This window comes from Ictidomys tridecemlineatus, chromosome 4 (assembly GCF_052094955.1).
Source record: "Ictidomys tridecemlineatus isolate mIctTri1 chromosome 4, mIctTri1.hap1, whole genome shotgun sequence".
Lineage (NCBI taxonomy): Eukaryota > Metazoa > Chordata > Mammalia > Rodentia > Sciuridae > Ictidomys > Ictidomys tridecemlineatus.
The window spans coordinates 39,716,421-39,730,170 of record NC_135480.1 but is presented as its reverse complement, the minus strand read 5'-3'; the positions used below and the strand labels follow the sequence as shown (position 1 = coordinate 39,730,170).

General features: G+C 37.9%; 2 pseudogenes; both read right to left on the bottom strand.

Moving 5' to 3' along the window:
* Positions 1-3,734: 3,734 nt before the first annotated feature.
* LOC101966751 (serine/threonine-protein kinase Nek4 pseudogene) lies at positions 3,735-4,420 on the bottom strand (annotated as a pseudogene).
* Positions 4,421-4,999: 579 nt separating this feature from the next.
* Positions 5,000-6,326, bottom strand: LOC144364672 (serine/threonine-protein kinase Nek4 pseudogene; annotated as a pseudogene).
* Positions 6,327-13,750: the final 7,424 nt, after the last annotated feature.

Below are 13,750 nucleotides of genomic sequence, written 5' to 3'. Positions count from 1 at the left end.
AGGAAATAAAGAAGCCAATTTACGTTTGATTATTTAAACTTTTCTCCAAAATGTTTTTACCTGGGATCCTTTTCTACAAACAACATACTAACACAGTATAGTTGACCCTATTGATGTCCCAATCATAAGCTAACAGGATTGCAATTTTACAGTAAGCTCCTCCAAAGGCCAGCACCTTTATCTTTTCCCCTTTGCCTCCCTTATGTGTTCCTCCCTCAAGAAGTGTTTGCCTGCTTACCTTGCAGGAAATAAGAACTGGAGATTAATGCCCTTCACTCTCAAAATTTAAAAGAAGCTGACTGACAAATACTCTAGGTCCTCACAATTTGTGTAATGTGCTAGAGTTTCCCATGAGGAATAACTTCCTGTCACTCACAGTGTTAGGTGAATTGAAGAGGTAATCTTTCTTGGCTACCTTTTCTCCTAGTCTCACTCTTCTGCCACTGGCATTTCTTTCACATTCTAAACAAACTACTTGTAGTTAAATCCTTGCCTCAGGTCTTACCTCTGGGGGAAAGAAAGCAGGGATACGTGTTTTGGAAGCTGGTTGCTTTCTGCTCTACTTTTAAATGACCCAAATATCTGATCACTTCTGACAGCCTCTGAATATAAATCTCCAGGTTTTTACATCCCAGATTTTTTCTCCATTGTGTCACTATACTCTTCACATATTGTAAAAAAGTTTCTTTGCTGATATGATTTTTCTGGGCATTTTATTTCTGGCTGCTTTAAATTCTGTCAAAGGAAAAATTGCACTAAAAGAAGTTAGACACAGACAACTTTATTCAAGTCTATTGCAAAAGGGAAGAAAGTCTGAACTTTGCTGAAAGAACTGGGAAGCACTAGGGTGAGTTAGCAAAAAAGTACTGAATGATTTTAGTGAGGTTAGCCAATGGGACCTGGAGAGCACATTGAATTATTACTGAGTTTGCAATAATTTTTTTTATGTGATTTACAGATCTATGATCTGTATTTGCTATAATTTGTGCCCATTCAAGTTGTGACTCTTACTTTCTCACAAAAATAGTAGATAGGAGCAATCTTTCTTTTGATGATCACATTTGCTTTAAAGGAATGGTTCCCAGCAATCAAAAAAAGACATTTTGTTGACTGTAAAACTAACAAGAGGTTGATTTGCATACATTTCAAAGGAGCTGACAATGATTTCCCCAAACTGCAAGTTTCTAAAGAAAATGTGTTAAGAAGAGAGGAACCTTACTAAACCTCTTTAAAATGTAGTTGACTTGAGGGTGATACCTCCAGTTACCAGTGGTGAATTCTACTTTCTCAGATGTTGAAGTAAACCATTAGAGAAGCATGCCAAGGCAAGCAGGGTTTACTTAAAAAGGGGTAAAACAGACTTCTGGGAAGGAGAAGGAGGCCATTGTTGGTATCCTGGTATCCCAAGAAGCGAGAGTGTTCTGTGTCTTTCATCTATCCTAGATTTTCTTTGTTCTTCTGCCTTCTTCCTTCTTACCTCTCCTTCCTGCATATGTGACTTGGTCCTGGAGATGCTCCAGGTGGCATGGCCAGAAGTAGATGGGCTGGAGCAGCCAAGGTGGAGTGATCCAGGCAGGAAGGGGGCCCAGAGTGCATTAATTAACAACTTTTACAACTCCCTGCAGGGAGAGACAATTCCTGGGATAGGTTACCTTCCCAACAGGTTGGAGCAGGGACAGGTTATTTTGAGAAAGGTGGAGGAAGGACTCTCAAGTCAATAACATTTAAATTTCTCAGGGCGGTCTCCAACTTCCCTGTCCAAATTGGCCTTCATTCTGTAGACCTGCACAGGATCACCTGTCTACACTGACTGCCTGTCTTTTATTTTGGCTTCAAGGGGAGTGTTAAGGATAATTTGGTCAAGCCCAAGACTGGTTAGTGAACATCCAAGGACATGTTTCTGACCTTCCTCTTGTGTAGTGGTGGAAGATTCTGTAAGAGTTGTCCAGATTTATTTCACCATAGTTTTGCAACACTGGGACACTAAACATTTTCTTTCTTTTTTATTAAATAATCAAAACTTCTGGTTTACAAAACTATTTACTAGAACAACTAATAAAAAATTGTCATATAAAATCCTACATTTAAAACATGGAGGGGCTGGCGATGTGGCTCAAGCTGTAGGGCACTCGCCCAGGTTCAATCCTCAGCACCACATACAAACAACGATGTTGTGTTCGCCGAAAACTAAAAAATAAGTATTAAAAAAAAATTCTCTCTCTCTCTCTCTCTCTCTCTCTCTCTCTCTCTCTCTCTAACAAACAAACATGGAAAGATAACCAACATCATTATGATGTTGATCTAGAAACTTTCTACCAGAGACAAACATTGATACTGCCGGTTATAGATGTTGAAGTTTGAACATAAGCACCCCGAAGAAAGCATATAAAGCAGGATTTAAAAAATGGGCAGTATAGACTTCTCCCAGGAGGGAGAAGAGGCCATAGCTGGTATCCTGGCATCCCAAGAAGTGAGTTTTTCTGCCTTTTTTATATTTCCTAGTCTTGCTTGGTTCTCCTGCCCTCTTCCCCTTGTCTTTCTCCTTTCTGTATTTTTGACTAGGTCCAGGAAAGCTTGGTGGGGTGGCCAAAAGGTGGGAAACAGGTGGGCTGAAGGGGAGCAGAGCAGCACAGGACACATTAATTAACAACCTTATGGCTCTGAGTGTGGGGGAAATTCCTGGACAGATTACCTTGGCAACAGGTTGGAGCAGGGGCAGATTCTTGATAAGGGTGGAGGAAGGGCTCTGAAGGAATTAACATTTCAATCCCTCAGGGGATAGTCTCCAACTTGGCCTCCTCTATCTGACCTGACTCCATCTGACTATTTATACTAACTGCCTGTCTAATTCTGGCTTCAATATTACACATATCCAGTATAATAAAAAAAGGCTTGGACTTTATTTACAAATTACTTAATTAGGAAAGTAATTAAGAGATGTTTTCATTGATGGAGAAATAAATCTAGCAAAACTAGTATGTGAAAACATAATGCTTTACAAAGCCAAAATACTTAAGATTCAATTCTTGTATACCCCAAATGGGGCACATATTAAACAAAAAGGTTGAACATCCGTTAGAGTATAAAAATGGGATCTAGGGCTGGGGTTGTGGCTCAGAGATAGAGTGCTCACCTAGTACTTGTGAGGCCCTGGGTTTGATCCTCAGCACAACATAAAAATAAATATATAAAATCAAGGTATTGGGTCCAACTATAACTAAAAATAAATATTACAAAAAATATAAATAAAGCTAAAAAAAAGGGATTTAGTTGCTCAAACTGTACAAATCCCTAGTTTTAAAATCTACTGTAATCTGTCAATTACTCCCTAAAGTTATTAACAACAGCAGATGTTACCATTGGACATATAATGTCATTTATTTCTCCTTTGCTTTTATCACTATAGTACAATACAAAATTTCAAATGCAATGTTTTATGTCCCTGGTCTTAAACTAATTAACACCTTAATAAAGTAAAGTTCTAGATGCAAAATTTAAGTTGTGTAAGGCTCAGTAAACAGTAATCAAAAACATAACATTTTTTCTCATAAAAGGAATATGAAAACCAAAGGTCTTTTCTTTTGTGAACTGGCTTCATATTACTCTGTTCTGTCCAATTGTTTTTCCATTAAGAAAACCCAAAGAAATATAAAACAATTGTTTATTATAGTTTGTTTTTAAAGCCAAAAACCTTTGGAAATAGGTCTTGAGATGTTTCAAATAAGAATAAACTCTCAAAAATTCACATTTTCTTCAAAAAATTTCAACTGGAGAACTTTCACACTGTACATTGTACATTTTTTAATCCATGTACTTTCATATACATACCTTTCTCTCCAATTCATCATCCTCTTTACCTGCTCTAAAAGCTAAGCCCCTAAGCCTCTGATGACATCCACTCTTAAGACTTTGATTATTCTCCTGATCTTTTCCGAACCTGGCATGATAGCTGAAAGCAGCTCTTTAAAGTGGAGTTCTTCTGTCTCCTGTGTAACTTCTCCATGAAGTTCCAGGGTTTCCTGATATTTCTGTTTAAGTTTGAATTCTGACACTGGATTTGATAATTAGAGATCTTCAGAGTTTACTTTAGAGCCCAGTTTAAAGATCTCCTTCATCAATTGTATCAAGTCATTCATTCATTCGCATGACTTTTCCTTTTCCCAGAATCCCCATCTTACCAGTTGAGTTTGTAGAATTTAACTCACCCTCAGACAGGCAAGGAATCAATTTCCTTTCCTGAGCAATGCTGCAGTCAGGGACAGACTGGCCCTGCCATACTCAGAAAAGTTCTCACTGAAGGTCCTGAGCTGGACATCTCCTGGGACTGCTGTAGTCACCTCCTGTCTCTGGCGAATAATCATTGGTTCTTTGCTGACATCATCTCACTGCTCCTTGACCTGCTCCCAGACTCAGTGATCATTTTTTTCTTTTTTTTTTTTTTTTTTTTTTTTGATACTGGGGATTGATTCCAGGGGCACTTAACCATTAAGCCACATCCCCAACTCTTTTTTTGTATTTTATTTAGAGACTGAGTTGCTTAGGGCCTCACAAATTTGTTGAGTCTGGCTTTGAATTTGCCATCTTCCTGCCTCAGTCTCCCAAACTGCTGGGATTACTGGCATGCACCACCTTGCCTGACAGTGATCCTTCTTCTTTGTTTTCCAGCATTTTGTTGTATAGATATGATAACCACTTTTCCAACAGTAGGATGCGAAGGCAAAAGTTGAGAGGTACCTGTTGAAATGCAAAGAGATCTCTGCTGCTGGGTGCAACGGCACAGGCCTGTAATCCCAAGGGCTCAGGAAGCTGAGACAGGAGGATTGTGAGTTCAAAGCCAGCCTCAGCAATGGTGAGGCACTAAGCAACTCAGTGAGACCCTCTCTCTAAATAAAATACAAAAATAGGGCTAGGGTGTGGCTCAGTGGTCCAGTGCCCCTGAGTTTAATCCCCAGTACCAAAAATCTCTGCTTTCTGCCATTTCTGTCAAGTCAGAAAAGGTTCAGATGCAGATTATATGGCTATAAACCAATGTTGGTTGTGCCCTGTTTTGTATATTACATTCACCATCAAATCCATCCTCGTCCTTTGGTTTTTGGTCTTTGTTTAGGGACAACAACAACTTCACTGGTTCACTGTCAACCTCACTGCTACTAGCAGAGGACCATGTGGGAATCAGGTTTTCAGGATGGGAACTGAACTTGGTGTCATCCTGTAGACTCTCTCCCTTCACTTGAGAAATGTGGCATTTGCCTTCATGCTTACTACCGGCCTCTAAGTGTCTCGGTTGATTCTGAACTGGGCCATCATTCATGATGTGCCTTCTTTCTGCAGGTAAGATATCAATATTTACCCTACTTATTGGTGGCTAGTGTCTCAGCAGTATTGCTCATGCCCAGTTTGCTAGTGTAAACTTTCAGATCAGCAAGTGATTTCAAGGGACCAATGACTATTGGTTTCTCCTGGGACAAATATTTATCTTCACTCATTACATGTCTTGGAACCCTCAGCAGAATGTGGTTGGGAATGGATTACTTCATGATTGAATCCTGCCTTTCTTAAAACCATGGTAGCAAGAGGCTTGGATGTAGAACCACCATTTTTAGTGCTATTTTTGAATTTGTGGCTTCCAAAAACAAGGAGATTTGGCATTTCCTATAAAGCTGCCTCAGGATGCTCTTCACGCAAGGTCTTTCTTCAGGCCTTTTGCTGAGCATTGTTCTTATCAATTCAGCCATCCCTGGGCTATAAACTCTATAAACTCTTGGCATTGGTGGCAGCTTTCCCTCAATAATCCAATAAAGTAAGAATCCATGTTTTTTTTGCATTGAAAACATGCTTCAGGGTGGCCATTTCATAGACACAGCATCCCAAAGCCCAAACATGAGACTTATATTATAGTTGTAGGGTCTATTTGAGAATAATTTGCATGTCATGTAATAGGTTGTGCCAATGAGGGTGCTTGCCATGTCACACTCAGGTAATTCCTAGATCAGCCACTTTGATGATTTTATTCTTGTTAGAAAGACATTTTGAGCTTTCATATCTCCATGAGGGATGCTTCTCACGGAAATACTGTAAATCCATGGCACTCTGTACAAATCATTCTACCATCCGACTCTCAGGCAGCAGTTTCCCGTTCTGCTTCTCAAACTTCTAAAACAGATTACCTCCTTTACAGAAGTCCATGGCAATGTAGAGCAGACCATCCCATGACTCCTCTTAGGTGCCAACATTGGGGTACTTCAATGAGGAAAGAGCTGAGCTTCCTCTTCAGCAGCTCACTACTCTCAGCCACAGGAGTTTTGCAGGTTCAGTTTTCTGATGACATACTGCCACGGGTATTTCACAGCAGCACCTTCATGTAGCTGCTTCTGCTCATAGGGCCATGTTCCTGGTGCAGATCCGCAGGACAAGCAGCGGCAGCAGCAAAGAGCAGCTGGCAGCAGCAGGAGGCAGGGCTTATGCCCAGGGCCTGTGGCCGGGTTGGCTCTGAAGGCAGCTGGGCCCACAACATGCTCTGGGCAGATCTCAGAGGTCTAGTCCATCATGATGCTGCTGCCATAGAGATCCCATTCAGGACAGTCCTGGGAATACTCCAGACACTAAACATTTCTAAGTCTCCTTCACAAAAAGCTTGTAGTAATCACATCTTCTATGGCATCATCGTAGGGATCAAAAGAAATAATGTATCTTTATGCTGTGGTATTTGCATTTTGTTTTTACGTTCATTGTTCCTGGATCATAACTCCCTTTGAAAGCAAGTCATAGAAGTTCAGTTTCATCTTCCCCAAGGTGAGTCATAGAAACGTCAATATTCCTCCTACCTTAAACTTTACCATAAAGAAATTCTCTGATCTACCTTGTCTGATAGTTGATAATAAGACACCATTTAAGGAGAGATTAATTGTCCTTGAACAGGCCAGCCAAGAAAAACTGAACAGACAGGACTTGCTAGGTGTCACCACCCAGTCTATCTGCATTAGACAGGTGATGACATCTACATACAAATACAGAGGAAGAACCTTCAAAGGGCTTCTGCATGGCTGAACAAATGGAGGTTCCTGGACCTGTTGCCCCGGAAAGGGCATGGAAGTTTCTTGCCCCTTACCTCAATGCATGTCTTCTTCTATATCATTTGTCATACATTTATCATAAGCCAGTAAATGTGTTTTCTTGAGGACTGTGAGCCACTCAAACAAATTAATTGAACCCAAGATGGAGACATAGAAACTCCAATTCATAGCTGGTCAGTCAGAAGCACAGATGGAACAACGCAGGGCTGGCAATTGGCATCTGAGGAAGAGGTCAGTCTTGGGGACTGATTCCTCATCCTGTAGGACCTGGCACTATATCTCAGTTACACAATTTCAGAAACAATTTATAATAGAAGGTGCCTAGCTGATGCCTGCTGCAGAATTGATTGTTTGATGTTAGGCAGAGATCTCACACCCTTGGAGGTCACAGATATGTTCTGCAATATGAATTTGTAGTAGCAGAAATCGAGTCTGAGTTTGGGCTATTTTTTCCACTACATCCACACAGTATCTGCACTTCTTGATATAGTATATTAGTCAGCTGGGGATGTCATAATAAAATACTACAGACAGGGAGGTATAAGAAATAGTCAAAATGGAATAATTTATATTCTTCTAGTTCTGGTGACTGAGATTCCCAAATTAACTTGCCGGCAGAGTTCTCTTCCTTACTAACAGATATTCACATTTTTTTTTTTTTAAGAGAGAGAGAGAGAGAGGGAGAGGAGAGAGAGAGAGAGAGAGAGAGAGAGAGAGAGAGAGAGAGAGAGAGAGAGAGAGAGAGAGAGAGAATTTTTTAATATTTATTTTTCGGTTTTCGGTGGACACAACTTCTTTATTTTATTTGTATGTGGTGCTGAGGATCGAACCCAGCGCCCCATGCATGCCAGGCGAGCGCATTATCACTTGAGCCACATCCCCAGCCCAAGATATTCACATTTTGACTATATCCTCACATGGCCTATTTTCTGTGTGGAGGCATTCCTGGTAACTCTTCATCTTCTTCCAGTTCTTTTGAATTATAGACCGACCTTATGAACTCATTTTACCTTAATTACTTCCATGAAAGCTCCATTTCCATATATAGTCGTATTGAGGGTGAGGGTTGGTTCTAGTTTGGACATGAATTATCCCTCAAAGACTTATGTGTTGAAGGCTTGTTCCCCAATGCAGCAGTGTTCAGAGGTGGAAATTTTGAGAAGTAATTAGATCATGAAGTTTCTGACTTGTTAATGGATTAATCCATTGAGAGATTCATAGTCAATGGCATTATTGGAAGGGACCTAGTTAGAGGAAGTAAATCACTGGGGTGGTGGCCTGGGGGAAGGTATTTTTCTCCAGGCCCTTCCTCACTCCCCACCCCCTCCCCCACCTCCCCCCCACCCCCGCTTCCTGGCGGCCATGAGCTGACAGCCTTCTCCCACTGCACCTTTCTGCCATGATGACGTTCTGCCTTAAGTCAGGCCCAAAGAAATGGAGTCAATCAACCTTGGACTGAAATTTCTGAAACCATGAGCCAAAATTAATCTTTCTCCCTTTAAGTTGTCTTTCTTAGGTCCTTTGTTCCAACAATTAAAAGCTGACAATTACAGGATTCAACCAGAGAATTTTTGAGAAATACAGTTCAGCCCACTACATATAGTTTTCAGATCATAATTCAAATGACAACAACAACAACAACAACATCTAACTAATATTTTAAATAAGCATACCACAACTAGAGGCTCTGAATAAAATATGCTTTTTTATCTGTCAATGAAATTGGAAAGCACAGAACATAGAAAGCAGACAGCTCTTCTCCCAAGGCAGAGACATGATTTATTCATCCATCGGCTGTTATTAAGACAATATATTTCTAAAAGCCTCTGGCCAGTGCATCTTTTATTTGATAAGTTTAACATTGCTTCTGTAGGTCAATATTTTCCTTTGTTATGTAAAATTCTAGAGAGAAGTAGGTTTATAAAGGAAATTCTTTTCAGAAAACTTGCATTTAAGCATCAGACTGAAAAAAGCTAACCAACTAACTTATTCATGATCTAGAACCTAAATAGATCAACTAACAAAGAACTTAGGTAGATCAATTTAGCTTGTTAATTATAGATGAGATCAATTTGAAGAGTTGTACATAAACAGAAGATCAATGTCTTTAGGTAAAGTGTTTGGAAGTAAAATTACAATCACAAAATATGCTTGACTAAAAATAAATGCTACTGGCATGGTAACACTTTAAGGAAGAATCAGGGGAAGAAATTTCTGACAAAACAAAGATGAACACAGAAATTTTCTGAAGGAAATTGTTTCGAAAGACCAATTAATTTTCTTATATTTTAGTAGTATTTAACATGTATTATTTGGGAACATTTTATATGACCTTTTTAAAGACCTTTCAAGGATACAGTGGCACAAAAATTTTGGACACTATGTAGTCCCATCAAGATCAAAGGGATATATAAGAATACAGTAAATGGAAAAAAAAAATGCCTGTTAACTTTCTCAGAGTTAGTGATGAGTTTAAAGGAAAATGAGAAGGTAGAATATGTGCCCATTTTTGCTGATTAGTAAATTAGTAAATCCCCTGCCTGAACTTGTCTTAAGATTGAGCCACTCCGCAGTTTTTGATGGTCACGTAATGTCACAGATGTGATTGGCTTTGTACTCTTTGTCAAGTTGACAGTGCAGGACAAACATTGTGAATGATAAAATGTAACACCAGCAATGGTGGTTGTCCCCTAGGTTTTATTGACAGGAGAATACTGCAACCCTCCTTTACAACAATATCCCGAAAATATTCCCCTCATGTCTACCTGGGGGGCATCTCCGCATTTCTCAGCTTCTGGACTCAAGTGTGTTTGTGGAGAGAGGGGGGGGGGCGCGGGGGGGGGGACTGAGCTTCTCATTGCTTCCCAGGATCTGTATGTATTAGGTATAACATTCCTTTCCAACAACTGGAAATAAAGCTAGGAGGCAGAACAAGAAATGGGAAGTAAGAACAAAAAGAGGCAGGTGCGGGTCTGAAGGATGATTATTGCTCAGTTGGTAGAGTGCTTGTCTTGCATGCAGAAGGCCCTGGGTTTAATCCAAAAAAAAAAAAAAAAACCATATCTGAACTCTTCATCACCTTATTTTTTTATGTCTCCTGGCATTGTTTATCCCACTAGCTAAATTTAATTAAGCATTTCAGTTGAAAATCTTCTTTACTGTTGATCAATCAATAAGATTTTCAGAGTGCATAAATTAATCTCTAAGGTAATATCAAATTTGATTAATTCTGTCCTTCAGCCTATTCCCCCCCCCCACAACCCCCCACAGATACACACACTTGCATACACTATTATTAAATTGATTAATTTGATTTCTTTTTTTTTTCTATTTATTTATTTCTTACATACATGACAATAGTGGAATGATTTCTTAAAGTTAATTCTCTCAGATATTTTTGGAAGCATTTTGCACAATAATTTTATTTACAACCACACTTATAATACATATTTTATTCATTTAATTATTTTTTACAATACTGGGGGTTGAACACAGTAGTGTTCTACCACTGAGATATATTCACAGTCATTTTTTTTTTTTGTTTTCCTTAAGACAGGGTTTCACTACATTGCCGAGTTTGGTCTCAAACTTGTGATCCTCTTGCTTTAGCCTAACCAGTATCTGGAATTATAGGCATGCACCACCACTCCAGCCATATTATTATTAACTCAATTTTGTGAATGAGGGAACTGAATGTGTTTCTTATCTGACCACAGTCCCTAAATTAATTTGATACTTCAACTTTCTTCTAGCTGATTCTATAGTTACTACAGGGAAACAAGAGAGTTTGGTTGTTAAAACTCTTGAGTCATCACAGTCCTCAATTCTGAGCACAATAATTACTATCTATGAAAGTTTTTTTGAAATGTTAGTTCCCTTTTTTTGTCTCTCAGTTCTTCTTCAGTAATAAGAAGCTAAACATTTTTTTGTATCTCATAGGAATGCTGTGACAGTTGAATGAATGAGTGCAGGTGAAGTGCTCAGAACAGTGCCTTAACTGTAACACAGGTAGGTGACAATCATGATGATGATAATGATGAAGATGGTAACAATGATTCATAGTGCCTCTAGTAATAAAATAATTATCTCCAAAGTGGGTGATACTTTTATCGTTTGAGGAAATTGTTTCTCTTAGAGACATAAATATATAGAACAGGAAGCCTTCCCTTAGCTTATATCAACCTTATCTATTTTATTTGTACTTCCTGAATTCCTGTTACAGTTTCGACCAGTCTTAATACATTACCATATCGTTTCCAAAAGCTTATTTCTCCTATCTTCACTCTACCTCTGGGAAACTCCTCCATGTCATGTCTCCTATTGGAGGTTGGAAAGACAGCATCCAACAAGGGAAAGGTAGAAATGTTTATGCTCCCAGAACCTGCTAGCACAACTTTCAAAGAAGAGATATGCTCTTGTTCTGCTTTTTTATTTACCCTTAGTAATGGATGGGAACTTAAGGAACTCCTGACTCTACCCATTAGTCAAAATGATTGTTTGCAAATCCTCCCAAGTATCATTAAAGAAACTCTGGCTTCAAAAATGCAGCCTAACTATAAACCACAATTATTTGAAGCACATTTGTGTTTCAGCAGTTATCAGTACCAAGAAAAATGTTCCTTTTAAAATAGAAACACTTATTTTGGGGAAAATTGTTCTATTTTCAGATATTTTCCTTACATTATACTTGACTTAATTTCAGAGCAGAGTCAAGGTTTTGTATTCCCAAATAGTGATATTATTTAAAAAATACTAAAATTTAAATGGAGGACAAATAGAGTCACAGATATATCCCACCATGCCTGGCAAATAAATACAATTTAATAGTTATATTCTTGAATTTTATAAAGGTCATCACTGGTGAAGTGTTAGCAGATATTTAAGTGGATTGGTTCATACAATTCCTAAGGAATTTTTTTAATTTTATGGAATAAGTTTTAAAAGATTGTTTTTTAAGTCAGCAACATGAAATTAATAAATTTGGCATGATTAAGATACCAGATGTCAGAAGTGAAATAAGCTATGAATAGACACGAGGTTTTTCACTATGTGGAGGAACATTGGTTTCTTTATTCCACAGTATGGGAGAAAAATGACATGGAATTGGTAATTAACATTGGTATGATATGCATGAAAAGTATATCATTCCAGAACTATTATAGAAAGGCATAGTTCTTAAATAGTCTTTCATTTTCTAAAGTCAACTTTTACCACAAGCAAACCCAACCTTTCAGAATTAAGCAGTATTCTGATTGCAAGTCCAGTATTCCAGATATAATTAACCTGGGTACCCCTTTTTTCTCTGTTTCTATCTCTCCCTCACAAACATACAATTTTTATTCCACAATCTATAGTAGAATAACTTATGTGACATTTTATAAGAAATCCATATAAATTGAAAAAAAAATTAAAAAGTAGACAAAGGATAGTGCCACAACAAAGGGACCTTGGCTCTGAGTGGTGGAGAACATCACTAAGGTGGTGAATTTGTTTCAGGTTACTTGAAAAGACAAACACAAGAGGCTGGGATTGTGGCTCAGTGGTAGACCGCTCGCCTTGCATGCCAGGGTTCGATCCTCAGCACCATATAAAAATAAAGGCATTGTGTTATGTCCATCTACACCTAAAAAATAAATATTAAAAAATTTATAAAAACAAAGACAAACACAAATGATTTTGAAAGAATATAACTTGCTTCAAGTTTGGATTTGCTTAACGTCTTTCTAGTACCAAAGATATTTTGCTCCTAGAACATATGATTCTACTTGGTAATCACTTTCTTTTACCCAGTTGATACCCAAATGAAGTTGGGCTGTTTCCAATACTAATATTTGCAATCAGAAGACAAAGTCATGGTTCATAAGAGGAAAAACAATATACTTTGTTTCAATGTCAAACAATGCAAGGCATTGTTGAAGAAATGGGTCTCTAAACCCCAGTGCATCAACGTGTTGAATATTTTGGTCCCTAATTGTTCTCAGTTAACAGAAAGGTTACACTACGTCAACATGTCAGTGCTGTCTATAGAAACCAGGTCATGGTAGATTATAGGATATAAGGTATGAGGTATTTAATAGTGAAATGGCTTAGAGAAGAGGATTGTGATAGATTTATATCATTTTATTATACTGTAGTATTCTGGATTTTCCATGTTTTACTAACTAAATTCAAGCATGTAAATACAAATTACACAAGAACTGTTTTTGAAGAGAAGTGCAAACCCATTAAGATATTGAGGGAGCAAAAAGCAAGAACCCTGAAAATTGCTCAGACTTTAGTTTCTAAAACACTGGTTTCTGGTTTTACCACTAGACAGAAGTGAGAGTCTGTGATTAATCATAAATTCTCCAAGCTGTATTTTCCTGATTGGTAAAATGCAAGCAATAAATTCTACCTCACAAAGTTGTCAGGAGAATTAGATGTGATAAAATTTATAAACTTCTTTGTAAGAAGCAAAGAAACTCAATACTTTTAGATATTGTTACTTTAATTCATATTATTTTCTATTTTTGTATTATATATCTCAACAAGCTGATGAACTATTGGTAATAATTATAGGTACAAAAGTAATATTGTATCAGTGATCATATAAAAATATATTTTCTCAAAAAAGTATAAAATAAAAAAGCGAAATGCAAGTAATTTGGGAAAAAAAATGTAATTTTAAAAAAAAAATC